Here is a 16,178-nt window from a genome sequence, read left to right on the forward strand (position 1 = left end):
TTTGTTGTGACAGAGAAGAGGAAGTAGAACCCTTCAGGGATTTGAAAGTTTCCAGAATTTAGCCGGGTTCCCATTACAATCTGAAAGAGAGGTTACATAATAATCAGATTTAGCATTTCTGCCTCCCGATTGGCGCAGCGGTCTAATGCACTGCATCGCAGTGCATGAGGGATCATTACAGATCTGGGTTTGATCTCAGGCTGTGTTCAGACGGACGCGACCGGGAGACCCATGAGGTGGCGCACAATTGGCCCAGCGTTGTCTGGGTTAGGGGAGGGCTTTTTCGGCCGGCCGGTATATTTCCTTGCCCCATGGCGCTCTAGCAACCCCCTGTGACGGGCTGGGTCTAAGCACCCTGACTTCAGTCCCCATTTGGATGGTGTTTCCTCCCACACATTGGTGGGGCTTCCAGGTGAAGCGAGCAGTGTGGCTTGACAGGGTCGTGTTTCGTAGGACGCATGGCTCTCGACCTTCGCCTCTGCTGAGTCCGTACGGGAGTTGCAGCGATGGGACAAGACTGTAACCACCAATTGGATAACATGAAAAAGGGGGTAAAAAGTACCAAAAAACAAACAAAAGATTTTGCCTTTTTGATTTGTTTTACACAATGATTCCTCAGTTGCTTATTAAAAGCTTGCCAGTCCTGGCCTAAGCCTGTGTTCCGGGCCCTGTCCCAAGCATAATCTCTTTTATGAATGACTTCTGATAATTCCGTAGTGTACCAGGCATTCGATCTATCTTTAACCCTTAATTTATTGAAGGGAGCGTGTAAAAGAGGCTCAAAGCCTAATCGGGTTCAGGGATAGCTGAAATACCATCAAGGTCACTAAAATAAAGGTCATGTATAAAAGCCTGTTCACTGAAGTTTTTAAAGTTCCTCTTTAAAGTTCCTCCCCTCTTCAAGGCTTAGATTTTTTTATTCTCACATCTCTAACACAAACAGCTGGGCAATGTCACTAATGTATTTATTAAAATAAGATCAATTAGAGCTGACTTTGAAATATCTCTAGGGTTAGGCCATGTAGACTTAGTCACCAGCTGGGTTAGATTGTCTGAAGGCTTCATTTTCCAATCATAATTTAGGTCGCCCAGGATAATAACTTCTGATTTAGTAAAAGAAGACAAAGTAGTTAACTCCTCGAGTGCACACAGGTCAGCAGAGGGAGGATGGTAGACCCCTATAAAAGTTATGAATACATTTTCCCACACAAAGGCTTAAAGATAGTAGCAAAAAATAATTGTCAAGGAAAATGGATTTCAGTAAAGAGAGAGAAATAATTGTAAATAAAAATTACCACTCCAACACCGCTACCCTGTCTGTCAGGTCTGAACACATGATAACTAACCCTCAATATTAATATCAGAGTCCAGAATGTCCCCAGAGATCCAAGTTTCAGTCAACACCAGAATGTCCAGATGTGTCTTTACAGCCCAGATCTTGATGTAATCCAGTTTAGTAGGTATGTTCCTAATGTTCAGATGCATCAACCCAAGTCCTTTACGATTTTTAAAGTCACATTGAAACTCCAACTCAAACAAGCTACATTCAGGATGGAAGGTCTGGGTAAGATGGGCAGGGAGGGTGAGATGGGAGGGGAGAGGTGACTTCACCAGGGTGGGTTCTCTGCAGGGCAGCCCTGGCCAGTCAGTCAGAGAGTGGCAAAACGGTGTTGAGGCAGTGGTACGAAGACCAGGCAGAGGAGAAACATTTAATTATTTATTTATTTAGACACATTTTCTTATTGTTTCTGTGATCAAAAAATACAATGAACAGGTCAATTCAATTATTTAATGAAGAGTCTTCTTTAAGTAGTATTTTGATACTTTCTGCAAGGCAATTGATCAGCATTAAAAACTAATGTGGATGGAACCTCCCGAGTGGCACAGTGGTCTAAGACACTGCATAGTGTAAACTGCATTACAGCAGATGCTAGTTCGCTCCCCGTGCAGGCAGCGACCAGGAGACCAATGAGGCGACGCACAATTGGTCTAGCGTCGTCCAAATTATGGGAAGGGTTTGACCGGCTGGGGAAGTCCTTGTCCCATCGCGCTGTAGCGACTCCTGTGGCGGGCCAGGGGCATGCACGCTGACACAGTCACCGGGTTTATGTGTTTCCTCCGACATAACCATTTTTTGGGGTGGATAGATATCATTTTTATGCATTTGTATCATTTGTATAGTAATGTTTTAAAATTCCGGTAGACGGAAACGACCCGATGTACTTGGGCCGATTCTGGTCAGTCATTCATTTTGATTCCGGGCTGAGAGATTCAATTAGTTCCGGCCCCCAGGAAGAGGGCCGCTTCTGGGCTGATTCCTCATTGCTAGCTGGGTACTAAGGTACACAACAGTAGGTTTTAGTAGACAGAAGGTACTAAGGTACACAACAGTAGGTTTTAGTAGACAGAAGGTACTAAAGTACACAACAGTAGGTTTTGGTAGACAGAAGATGGTAAGGTACACAACAGTAGGTTTTAGTAGACAGAAGGTACTAAAGTACACAACAGTAGGTTTTAGTAGACAGAAGGTACTAAAGTACACAACAGTAGGTTTTGGTAGACAGAAGATGGTAAGGTACACAACAGTAGGTTTTAGTAGACAGAAGGTACTAAGCTACACAACAGTAGGTTTTGGTAGACAGAAGGTGCTCTTTGGTAATAGAAGTAAATTAGTCATCACAAACAAAGGAGGACTAAGGCACTCTTCACATAATTAATTAAAATGCCTTCATTTGTATGGCATGTTCAAGGGAAACGTTTTGGCTTCACGGCCTTCGTCAGGGAGTACAAAGATATGATAATACTATGTCCTCTTCTGAACAGCTTATTCTAATCAACCCTGACTTGAAGAGGGAGTGGTTACAGAATTCATTGGACAACAATTAGTAAACAATGCTATACACATTAACAAGTGAAATACTGTAGATGTGTTATCAAAATGCATCTCAAGGCTAGAAGCATCAGAAGCCCTAGAAAGATAGTTGTAACCTTGATTATGATCGCGCAAAGTGCTAAGAATAGGAGGTACGTCTATTTTATATAGTACACTAGATAACAGCAAAAATGAGCTATAACTGGGATAATAACTCTCTTACTAGCAAAGAGTATGAGCACGTGCATAATTGTAATGTGATACATAACCAGGCAAGGGTGTGCTGTAGGACCAAGCTGACACCTCCAAGTGGTCGGGTAGGCTGTTTGTAGTGTTTATCCGACTGATGTCCCCCCCACTTCTAAAACCAAAGTTACGTCCCTTGACCTTAGAATGTGCCAATGTTCCTGAAAGATTCCCTTAATTTGTTCAGCACTATGAATAGAGCGTAGTAAGAACACAAGAATGCTTCTTTTTGCGAGACTGTCCTTGAAAGAGATCATGTCTAGACTTGTTTTGGATGTTCTCAATGGGAATCTGACCATTAATCTGTATTAATCTGTATTAATCTGTATTAATCTGTATTAATATTAATATTAGTATTAATCTGACTATTTCGTAGCGCCTCTCCTTGAATTTTCTTTGCATCTTAGTCACTTTCGTGTTTTTTAACATAATATGTAATTGTTGGATGGTATGTGTGTTTATAGTTTTGTTTAATGTTGTGTTAGTGTTAGTATGCAAGTTGTTTTGTCTGAGACGTTGGAAGCAGGTGACAACTATCAGCCATCAACAAACTGTTACGATCAGTAGGTTTCCTGTAAAGATCACTGTATAGATAATTATCTTCACACAAAATCCGAAGATCAAGGAAACTGATTTGACGCGTGTTAGATTGCAGAGTAAATCTCAGGTGCTCAGAACAACATTTAAAAAAAGCATTGAATGCCTGGAGTTGTTTAACATCTTCGCTAAATATAACAAAAATATCATCAATGTACTGTTTCCAAATAATGATGTTAGTCATGAAAACATTTTTTGAGAGGATTGAAAATAGACTGTTTCTCCATGTAACCCCCATACAAATTAGCATAGTTAGGAGCCATGGGGGATCCCACAGCAGTACCCTACGTCAGGATAAAGAAATACTTTATAAACATGAATTAGTTGTGTGTGAGTGCTCTTTCAGCCAATGTTATAATGCAGCACTGGAAGGTAGTTCTTTAGGGTCACGTTGCAGAAGAAAATGTTCCATAGCTTCAATACCGCCCTCGTGTGGAATATTTTCTGTTTAACGACTCAAAATCAAAAATAACTAACAAAGTATTATCAAGGAGAGGATCAAGAGATTCAATAATAGAAATCACTCTGCTGGTGTCCTTTACAAAGGAGGGGAGCTGTTCTGAGATCATACTGCTGGTGTCCTTTACAAAGGAGGGGAGCTGTTCTGAGATCATACTGCTGGTGTCCTTTACAAAGGAGGGGAGCTGTGGTCCTTCTGTAGCTCAGTTGGTAGAGCATGGCGCTTGTAACGCCAGGGTAGTGGGTTCGATCCCGGGACCACCCATACGTAGAATGTATGCACACATGACTGTAAGTCGCTTTGGATAAAAGTGTCTGCTAAATGGCATATATTATATTATTATTACAAAGGAGGGGAGCTGTTCTGAGACCATAATGCTGGTGTCCTTTATAACGGAGGGGGGCTGTTCTGAGACCATAATGCTGGTGTCCTTTATAACGGAGGGGGGCTGTTCTGAGATCATACTGCTGGTGTCCTTTATAATGGAGGGGGGCTGTTCTGAGATCATACTGCTGGTGTCCTTTACAAAGGAGAGGAGCTGTTCTGAGATCATACTGCTGGTGTCCTTTACAAAGGAGAGGAGCTGTTCTGAGATCATACTGCTGGTGTCCTTTACAAAGGAGGGGGGCTGTTCTGAGATCATACTGCTGGTGTCCTTTAAAAAAGAGTGGAGCCCTTCGATAGATGGGCCGATACTGCATCAATAGGGCGCCATTAACATTCTTGTGTCATTTCAGCAAAGTATAGAAAGTAACAATTTTAGGGAGTTGCATAGACAAAAAGTTGTGTTATTTGTTGATTATCTGACCAGAACTTAACAGGAAGCCAGGGTAGTGAGGCTAGCACTGGAGTAATATGATAACATTTTGGGGTTCTACTCAGGATTCTAGAGGCCGTATTAATCACTAACTGAAGTTTATTTAGTGCTTTATCCGGGTAGCCGGAGAGTAGAGCATTGCAGTAGTCTAACCTAGAAGTGACAAAAGCATGGATACTGTCATGTATTGTCATGTTATGTCTTGTTCCTGTTCTTTCTCTTCTTCTCGTTTCCCCCTGCTGGTCGTTTTAGGTTACCTTCTCTCCCTCTATCTCTCTCTCTCTCTATGGTCCCTTTCCTTCTCCCAGCTGTCCCTCAATCTCCTCTAACGACCTCGTTTACTCTCTCACACCTGTTCCCTCTTTTCCCTCTGATTAGGTCTCTATTTCTCTCTCTGTTTGAACATTAAAAGACTCTGTTTCTGTTAAACCGCTTTTGGGTCCTCACTCACCTGCATAACAGATACATTTTTCAACATCATTTTTGGACAGAATTTTTTTTTGCAATGTTACGTAGCTAGTTAAATGAACAAATATTCGGTTGGAGAGGTTACAACAAACTTAACACTCAAAGAACAAGTCTGTTAAAATCTCTGACGGGGTGTTCCCCTTTAGCACAAATACTCATTCTAGGCGTCTCTACTCTCAGGGTGAAATAAGCTGATAATGACCTTGCACACATACAGTAGTATCTACTGTATGTGTTTCCTTCTTTCTGTCAGTTCATCCTAACACAATAACAAGGAGCAGTCACAGAACATCCTAACACAATAACATGGAGCAAAGTCACAGAACATCCTAACACAATAACAAGGAGACAACATGCTGTGCACTCTAACATTTGCATTGCTATATGTACCATCTTGGCTGTCAAACATCATGACACAGCTGCAAAGTCCTTGTGCCAGTGAAGCTGTGGCTAGACTAGTGCACTTTCATAAGGTAAACTGATACAGTCATTTCTGTGTAATTTCTTTTTTGGGTTGTCTCTTTGTCTCACCATGCGAGTGACTTCAAAAGACCCTTTGTGTGTTGCAGTCATGCTGCAGCATTGAACACCATCTCGATGGGAGCCATGGTCGACAGACATACCTCCTTGCCGTCGGAAAGAAGACAGAGCAACATTGACAACTACTAACATCGTGGTGGACAAGAGGCTTGTTTCCTGCCAGGCAACTAGTGGTCTGTGTTCATTTGATGAACTGGTCAAAACCCACTTTGTCTTTAACCTGACGTATGATAATAATAATAATAATATATGCCATTTAGCAGACGCTTTTATCCAAAGCGACTTACAGTCATGTGTGCATACATTCTACATATGGGTGGTCCCGGGGATCGAACCCACTACCCTGGCGTTACAAGCGCCATGCTCTACCAACTGAGCTACAGAAGGACCATGATGATGCTGTTGTCAACTTCTACACATTTGTGCAGACAACCATCTACAACATTGATGTTGATGCCAAACAAGAGAGGCCCTTAACTTGATAGAGTTGACGACAAAATGTCTTAACTAGATAAATGTATGTTAAGGTGCTTTTGTTGTCAAGCATTGCACAGAAACAGCCAGTCATTGATATCTCATTTGAGAATTGAGCATAGCTTCTATCCCTCCACCAAGATCAGATTGGTCTGTGCTCCAGATGGTTGTAGATGGCAGTTTTCAACATACTCAGGTTTCAAAAAACATTCGAATAGTATTCATAAGGATATTGGTCAAGTAGTTGATGCATTAAGCTTAGAAGGCCCCTCTAATGTTGCTGATTCTCCAGTCAAGTCAGAAGCTCCACAAATGGGTGGCGACATTGGTGTCCCACATGCTAACTGTGGTGGAGAAATTACAAGATTATGTTATAATACTGTTTATGCATCGAATGGTTGTTTTATGCAATAGAATAGGGTTCTTAGAACTCTCTCATTTGAGTCTGTGTGATCTTAGTTGAACCTCTGGAACGTGGGCTGGCATCTGATTAAGTGATGGTGATGAAAGCAACAGCCACATTCCATTCTATGATCAGTGGTGCATATGAGGGAGATGTCTCTGTCTGATTGAGCCTGCATTTCATAGACTGAATTGGTGTCTGTAAGGTACCAGGGACGAGATATGTTATGATTAGCTGATAAGAAGAACCTCGTCTTTGGGGCCAAACCCTGGTTTCCATACAATGAAAACAGTCTTCACAGTAGATACTATCTGATCTGAAGTATTCATTTAATTTCATAACATATCCAAACCTTTTGACCCATTCCACACATCTGTTGTTTGTCACGTATTCAGGAGGAAGTGTCTCAACTATAAACTGCTGTGACTTAGTTCTGCTTGTAGAGTTCCTCAGTTACCGACCAACTCCAAGACTGCAGTAATTAAATAATAAAGTTCAATTGCTTTGAAGAAAATCTAAATGTCTCTCTGCTTTGATTATAATAATTCCACGACATAACACTCAAGTGAATGTTTTGAGAAGAATGGACAGAGTCTTGCTGAAGATATGTGTGCCTCCATCATTGCCAAGTTGCAAGCTAGTGGTGTTGCAAATAGTGTTGTGTCAACAGTAGTATGTGATTTAGAAGAGCTAGGCTAGAACTATTAGGCTGCACTCCCAAATTAAACAATATGTTCTGTCAGTTCTGCCTATGGATAACCTCTCTACATCTGCTGGAAAGGATAGTTTTGAGAACTTTGAAAACCCATTTGCCAGTTTTAACACAGAAACTAAGAGAACAATGTACTTCAACCAAAAATGGTTTGTTGTGGAGCCAGTAGAAGTAGTGTTGGGAGTGAGATTTGATAGCATTGATAGCAGGCGAAATAAACAAACAGGCACGTATGATCAAGTCCCAGTGAAAGACAATTTTGTGTACATTCCTATACTGAAAACATTGATGTTCATGTGGATAATGCACCCAGGGATACATCTGTGGGAGACACTTATGAAGACTTTTGTGAAGAAAGTTACTGTAAGACTCATCCCTTGTTATCAAAACATAGAAGCAATTTACAGATCCACTATGATGACTGTGAAACTGCCAACCCGCTAGGATCCAAGAGTGGTGTTCACAAGATAGGAGCCATTTATTTTGTCCTCAGGAATCCGTCACCCAAGTTTAATTCTGCTGTGATGAATAGTAATTTGGTGTCATTATTTCACTATCAAGATCTAAAGAAATATGCCTTTGATGCCATTCTAGACTTCTTGGTTAATTATGTTAAAAAACTAGAGAGTGATGGTGTAAATGACCCTTTTTCCACTGATAGAGTTCATGACACTGTCTGTCAAATAACGGTAGTCCATTTGGGGATGCTGCAGTCCTTGGTTTCACAGAGTCCTTCAGTGGTCATTACTTTTGCCGGTTTTGTTTCATAGAAAAGTCTAAAGCTCAGACGGTTTACCATGAGGATGACCCTAAGATTGTCTTGTGTGGTCAAGACTATCATTTGAATCAGTTGCAAACACACCCACAGCTTCCATCTGTGTTCTGTGTAAAGAAAAATTCTAAACTAAACAGTTTGCAGCACTTCCATGTTTGTAGCGATTTTTTTTGTGGACATTATGCAAGACATTCTTATAGGGGTGGGCCAGTTTGAGTTAAATTTGTTATTTGAATATGTGATTCAGGAAACTTGGCGAATGTCACAGGAGAGCTGCTTGAACTTAAAAAAAATTGTCACAAATGTCTCTGAACATTGTATTTTGAAACGTGCGCTTCTCTCTAGAATCCACTTGTTTGACTATGGGTACTTAGAGTGCAAAAACCGCCCAACTAAAGTCAACCAAGAGAACAGTGGAAATAACGTAGCACTTAATTCTATTCAAACTCTGTGTCTTGTGAGAAACGTTTCCTTGATTTTGGGTGAACTAGAATGTGATGCTCATCTTACTGCAAATAATCAACATGGTTGCTTCCCATTTTCTTTGGCAGGGCTGTGTATCTGAAGCAGTTGATCATTGAACACACTTTTCAAACAGTTGTACCCACATGAAAACGTAATACCCAAACATTACTTTATGATACATTACCCAGCATGCATTAGACAAATATATTTTTGTTCTTACATATAGCATGTGGAGAATGAGGTTTGAGGCAGAGCACAAAATCTTTAACAAACCCAAAGGTTGCAAGTTTGAATCTCATCATGGACAACTTCAGCCTTTTAGCAACTTTTCAATGACTTACTACTTTTGTGCTACTTTGCATGTTAGCTAACTCTTCCCCTAACTCTGACCTTAATCCTAACCTCTAACCCCTATTTTAGCTAACATTTTATACGTTCTACAAATTCGTAACATATAGTAATTTTTGCAAATTCATAACATACTGTATAATACTGTTGTAAGTAGAGATTCTGCCTATGTATTTATTGTATGAGTGATGGTTTACCAGCCAATCACATGAGAGTTGATCAGTTATATTTGTTGCGTTCTGGTTTAAGCATCAGATTTTGACATTATTGTCACAGTATTGAGTGAAGAGGTGTGGAGTCAGGCGCAGAGAGCAAAGATGTGGGAAAAACAACACGCTTTAATGTCCCGAAACAATACATGTACAAAGTGAAAATACAAATGAACAGAAATATAACCGGACAGCGTGAAACCCAAAATACAACAAAATACACTCAACCAACAAAACAGACGAACAAGCCCGCACGAAACAGAAGCGGGCTAAACAGACTATATATACCCTATCCTAACAATCAAACTAGAAACAGGTGCTACCAATTAGACAAAACTAAACGAACACAGAACAACGGATCGGCGATAGCTAGTAGACCGGCGACGACGACCGCCGAGCGCCACCCGAACAAGAAGGGGAGTCACCTTCGGTAATATTCGTGACAGTACCCCCCTCCTGACGCGCAGCTCCCGCAGCGCGCCGACGTCGGCATCGGGGACGACCCGGAGGCCGAGGCGCTGGGCGATCCGGGCGGAGGCGATGAAATTCACTCAACATGGATGGGTCTAGAATATCCCTCGCCGGAACCCAGCACCTCTCCTCCGGACCGTACCCCTCCCAGTCGACGAGGTACTGCAAGCCTCTCACCCGGCGTCTCGAGTCCAGAATAGCTCGTATCTTGTACGCCGGGGACCCCTCGATGTCCAGAGGGGGTGGAGGAACCTCCGGTACCTCATTCTCCTGCATGGGACCAGCTACCACCGGCCTGAGAAGAGACACATGAAATGAGGGGTTAATACGATAATACGAAGGAAGTGATAATTGATAACAAACCTCATTTATTCTCCTCAGGACTTTAAATGGCCCTATACACTGCGGACCCAGCTTCCGGCAGGGCAAGTGGAGAGGCAGGTTACGGGTCGAGAGCCAGACCCTGTCCCCTGGTGCAAACACGGGGGCCTCACTGCGGTGACGGTCAGCGCTCTTCTTCTGCCTTATACTAGCTTGGCGTAATGACTCCTGGACTGCCCTCCAGGTCTCCTTAGAGCGCTGTACCCACTCCTCCACCGCAGGAGCCTCAGTCTGGCTCTGATGCCACGGTGCCAAGACCGGCTGGTACCCCAACACGCACTCAAATGGTGACATGTTGGTAGAAGAGTGGCTTAGTGAATTCTGGGCTATTTCTGCCCAGGGAATATATCTTGCCCACTCGCCTGGCCGGTCCTGGCAATACGACCGCAGAAACCTACCCACCTCCTGGTTGACTCTCTCCACCTGACCATTACTCTCCGGGTGATACCCTGAGGTAAGGCTGACCGAGACCCCAGACGTTCCATAAATGCTCTCCAAACACGGGAGATAAATTGGGGGCCCCGATCAGAAACTATATCCTCGGGCACCCCGTAGTGCCGGAAGACATGGGTGAAAAGAGCTTCCGCAGTCTGTAGGGCCGTAGGGAGACCGGGCAATGGGATAAGACGGCAGGACTTAGAGAACCGATCCACAACAACCAGGATAGTAGTGTTACCCTGAGAGGGGGGAAGGTCAGTAAGAAAATCCACCGAAAGATGGGTCCACGGCCGTTGTGGAATGGGAAGAGGTTGTAATTTACCTCTTGGCAGGTGTCTAGGAGCCTTACTCTGGGCGCACACCGAACAGGAGGAAACATAGAATCGCACATCCCTCCTCAAAGTGGGCCACCAGTACTTCCTCTCAAGACCTCTCACGGTCCTATAAACACCTGGGTGACCAGACGAGGGTAGACAATGAGCCCATCGAATCAATTGATCACGAACAGCCAGCGGCACGTACCTACGACCCTCCGGACACTGTGGAGGCGTAGGTTCCCCCCTTAGTGCCCGCTCAATGTCCGCGTCCACATCCCATACTACCGGTGCCACCAGCTTAGCTGCCGGAATGATAGGAGTAGGATCGATGGACCTGTCCTCAGTGTCGTAAAGTCTTGACAGCGCGTCAGCCTTAGTGTTGAGGGAACCTGGTCTATATGAGACAGTGAAATTAAATCTGGTGAAAAACATGGCCCACCTTGCCTGACGAGGATTCATTCTCCTAGCTGATCGGATATACTCCAGGTTACGATGGTCAGTCCAGATAAGGAAAGGGTGCTTAGCCCCCTCAAGCCAGTGTCTCCACACCTTCAGGGCCTTAACCATAGCCAACAACTCCCTATCCCCCACATCATAATTCCGCTCCGCTGGCCCGAGTTTCTTAGAAAAAAAAGCACAGGGACGGAGCTTCGGTGGCACACCCGAACGCTGTGAGAGCACAGCTCCAACCCCAGCCTCGGATGCATCCACCTCTACTATAAACGCCAAAGAAGGGTCCGGATGTGCCAACACCGGCGCTTTAGTAAACATCGCCTTCAACTTATGAAAAGCTCCGTTCGCCTCTGCTGACCACTGTAAACGCACCGGTCCCCCCTTCAGCAGTGAGGTAATAGGGGCAGCTATCTGACCAAAACCCCGGATAAACCTCCGGTAGTAATTGGCAAATCCCAAGAACCGCTGCACCTCCTTTACCGTGGTCGGAGTCGGCCAATTACGCACGGCCTTAACGTGATCACCCTCCATTACCAAACCAGAGCTAGAAATACGATAACCCAGGAAGGAAACTGATTGTTTGAAAAACTCACATTTCTCCACCTTCACATACAGGTCATGCTCCAGCAGTCGTCTAAGAACTTTACGCACAAGAGATACATGCGCAGTGCGTGTAGCGGAGTAGATCAAAATATCGTCAATATAAACCACTACACCCTGCCCGTGCAGGTCTCTGAGTATTTCATCCACGAAGGATTGAAATATAGCTGGAGCATTCTTTAAACCGTATGGCATGACGCGATACTCATAATGGCCCGACGTAGTACTAAATGCAGTTTTCCACTCATCTCCCTTCCGAATACGCACCAAATTATAAGCACTCCTGAGATCCAGTTTAGTGAAGAACTGCGCTCTGTGAAATGATTCCACTACCGTAGCAATGAGAGGTAGTGGGTAACTAAAACCCACTGTGATGGAATTTAGACCTCTATAATCAATACACGGACGCAAACCACCATCTTTTTCTTCACAAAAAGAAACTCGAAGAGACAGGTGACATGGAGGGCCGAATGTACCCCTGTCCCAGAGCCTCGGTGATATAATTTTCCATAGCCACCTTCTCCTCCTGAGACAAAGGATACACATGACTCCTGGGAAGTGCAGCGTTAAACTGGAGATTTATCACGCAATCCCCCTGCCTATGGGGTGGTAATTGGGTCGCTTTCTTTTTACTGAAAACGATAGCCAAATCCTCATACTCAGCTGGAATGCGCACGGTGGAAACCTGGTCTGAACTCTCCACCGTTGTAGCACCGATGGAAACCCCTACACACCTGCCTGAACACTCATCAGACCACCCCTGTAGAGTTCCCTGTTTCCACGAAATCGTAGGATTATGAATAGCCAACCAGGGAATCCCCAGAATAACTGGAAACGCAGGTGAATCGATAAGGAACAAACTAATTCGCTCCTTGTGATTCCCCTGCGTAATCATCTCCAACGAAATTGTGGCTTTCTTCACCAGCCCTGACCCTAATGGTCGACTATCTAAAGAGTGCACGGGAAAAGGGGGGTTTACTTTAACTAACAGAATCCTCAACCTCTGAGCGAGTCCGCGATCTATAAAGTTTCCAGCTGCGCCTGAATCTACCAGTGCCTTATGCTGGATAGAAGGAGAATAATTTAGGAAACAAATTAATAGAAACATGTGACCAACAGGAAACTCTGGGAGAGTGTGGTGCTTACTCACCTGGGGTGACCGATGAGTATTCTGCCTGCCCTCATGATTCCCAGATGAATTCCTCCAGCACCGACCAGACGTGTGCCCTCTCCGGCCACAACTGGTACAGGAGGAGCTTCCTCCTCCGATCTCCCTTGATGCGGTACCTCCTAACTCCATCGGAATAGGGGCAGGAGGATCAGGTGGTAGAACTGACAAGACCCTTTCAGAACGTCCACGAGCAGCTAGCAGATGGTCCAACCGGATCGACAGGTCTATCAGTCCATCCAGGCCAAGTGTAGTATCCCGACAGGCCAGCTCCCTACGGACGTCCTCTCTCAGGCTACACCTGTAATGGTCTATCAGGGCCCTGTCGTTCCACCCTGCTCCCGCAGCCAAGGTCCGGAACTCCAGCACGAAGTCCTGCGCGCTCCTCTTCCCCTGTCTCAGATGGAACAATCTCTCACCTGCCGCACGACCCTCTGGAGGATGATTGAACACGGCCCTGAAACGGCGGATGAACTCTGAGTAGTTGTCTCTTGCCGAGTCGGGCCCGTTCCAGACCGCATTAGCCCACTCCAGGGCTCTACCAGACAGGCAGGTGATGAGGACCCCTACTCTCTCCTCCTCTGAGGGGGCCGGTCGAACGGTGGACAGGTAGAGGTCTAATTGCAGCAGGAATCCCTGGCACCCTGTCGCTGTTCCATCGTATTTCCTCGGAGGCGTCATGAGCAGAGCGCTGGAACCGGATCCAGATGGGGAAGATGGTAGAGTTGCTGGTGGGAGGGTCGGTGGAGTAGTAGGGAAACCATTCCTCTCCCAACGATCCATCCTCTCCATCATCCGTTCCATCGCTGATCCTAGGCGATGGAGGATGGATGTGTGATGTTGGACTCTCTCCTCCATAGTGGGAAGAGGAGTGGTCGCTGCTCCTGCTGACTCCATATCGTGGTGCGGGCTTCTGTCACAGTATTGAGTGAAGAGGTGTGGAGTCAGGCGCAGAGAGCAAAGATGTGGGAAAAACAACACGCTTTAATGACCCGAAACAATACATGTACAAAGTGAAAATACAAATGAACAGAAATATAACCGGACAGCGTGTAACCCAAAATACAACAAAATACACTCAACCAACAAAACAGACGAACAAGCCCGCACGAAACAGAAGCGGGCTAAACAGACTATATATACCCTATCCTAACAATCAAACTAGAAACAGGTGCTACCAATTAGACAAAACTAAACGAACACAGAACAACGGATCGGCGATAGCTAGTAGACCGGCGACGACGACCGCCGAGCGCCACCCGAACAAGAAGGGGAGTCACCTTCGGTAATATTCGTGACAATTATATATTACCCCAGCATGGAACCAAGCTAGTTCTCATGTTGGAGCTAGTCGGTCTAAGTGAATTGTATTATTTACAAGTTGGTAATAACACTACCAAACAGAGAAAGTTGTTGTGGCCTTCTTTCCACGCCTCCAAGCAACGAGGAGTTGGAGTTGACATGGGTCCAGGATCATTGATCTAACTACAGTATAGCTGCTAGCAACCATTAGCCAACAACTGTGGTAAAGTATTGTCTTTTATCGATGCCGTTTATGATATCGTTTAGGACCTTAAGCGTGGCTGAGGTGCACACATGACCTGCTCGAGAAAACAGACTGCATAGCTGAGAAGGTACGGTGGGATTCTAAATGGTCAGTGATCTGTTTGCTATCTTGGCTTTTGAAAAAATTTGAAAGGCAGGGTAGAGGGATGACTGTGGCAGCTTTCCAATCTTTAGGGATCTCAGAAGATATGAAAGAGAGGTTGAGGGGTTGCAAAAATTGCGGCGGATAATTTTAGAAAGAAAGGGTCCAGAACGTCTAGCCCAGCTGATTTGTAGGGGTCCAGATTTTGCAGCTCTTTCAGAACATCAGCTATCTGGATTTGGGTGAAGGAGAAATGGGGGAGGCTTGGGCAAGTTGCTGTGGGGGGTGCAGAGCTGTTGACCGGGGTACGGGTAGCCATTTGGAAAGCATGGGCAGCCGTTGAAAAATGCATCCAGAAATTCTCGATTGCCGTAGATTTATCGGTGGTGACAGTGTTTCCTAGCCTCAGTGCAGTGAGCAGCTGGGAGGAGGTCCCCTTATTCTCCATTGACTTTACAGTGTCTCAGAACTGTTTGTAGTTTGTCCTACAGCATGACAATTTCAGTTTGAAAAAGCTAGCCTGAATTTTACAGAATCTGTCTGTATAATATTTGGTTTATTGATCTCTGGCTGGACAAGTGGAAGTGGTAGATAATTTATTTGTTTGCTCATATATCACTGATCAGAAACATTTAGCGTGTAATAATGATGCCTTAATCAAGAGTATTATTCATCTATTGACTCACGTAGTAGCTTTAAATAGCCACATATAGAGCCGAGGCTGTTTTCCTATCGCTCCAATCCCACTGAAACCTGTCATGCAGGTGAATGAGGACCCAAAAGCGACTTGGCGAAAACAGAGTCTTTAATCCAGTAAAGTAATTCTACAAACATAAGACATAATTCCACTCGTAATGACGAGAACAGACTGGAGACTCGATCAAGAAATGCAGGTTGCCTCGGGAAGGCATTTGAACCTAGCAGACTCAGACACCTGCTCTCCACGCAGCATCTGAGGGAAACACGACACGACAGGGCGATACACAGACACAGCACGGTGAACAATAGACAAGGATCCGACAGGGCAGGAACGGAAAACAAGGGGAGAAATAGGGACTCTAATCAGGGAAAAAGATATGGAACAGGTGTGGGAAGACTAAATGATTGATTAGGGGAATAGGAACAGCTGGGAGCAGGAACGGAACGATAGAGAGAAGAGAGAGAGGAAGGAGAGAGAGAAAAGGGGAACGAACCTAAAAAGACCAGCAGGGGGAAAACGAACAGAAGGAAAAGCAAAATGACAAGACAATCTAAGACAAAACATGACAGTACCCCCCCACTCACCGAGCGCCTCCTGGCGCTCTCGAGGAGGAACA

This window comes from Oncorhynchus gorbuscha, linkage group LG05 (genome assembly GCF_021184085.1).
Source record: "Oncorhynchus gorbuscha isolate QuinsamMale2020 ecotype Even-year linkage group LG05, OgorEven_v1.0, whole genome shotgun sequence".
NCBI lineage: Eukaryota > Metazoa > Chordata > Actinopteri > Salmoniformes > Salmonidae > Oncorhynchus > Oncorhynchus gorbuscha.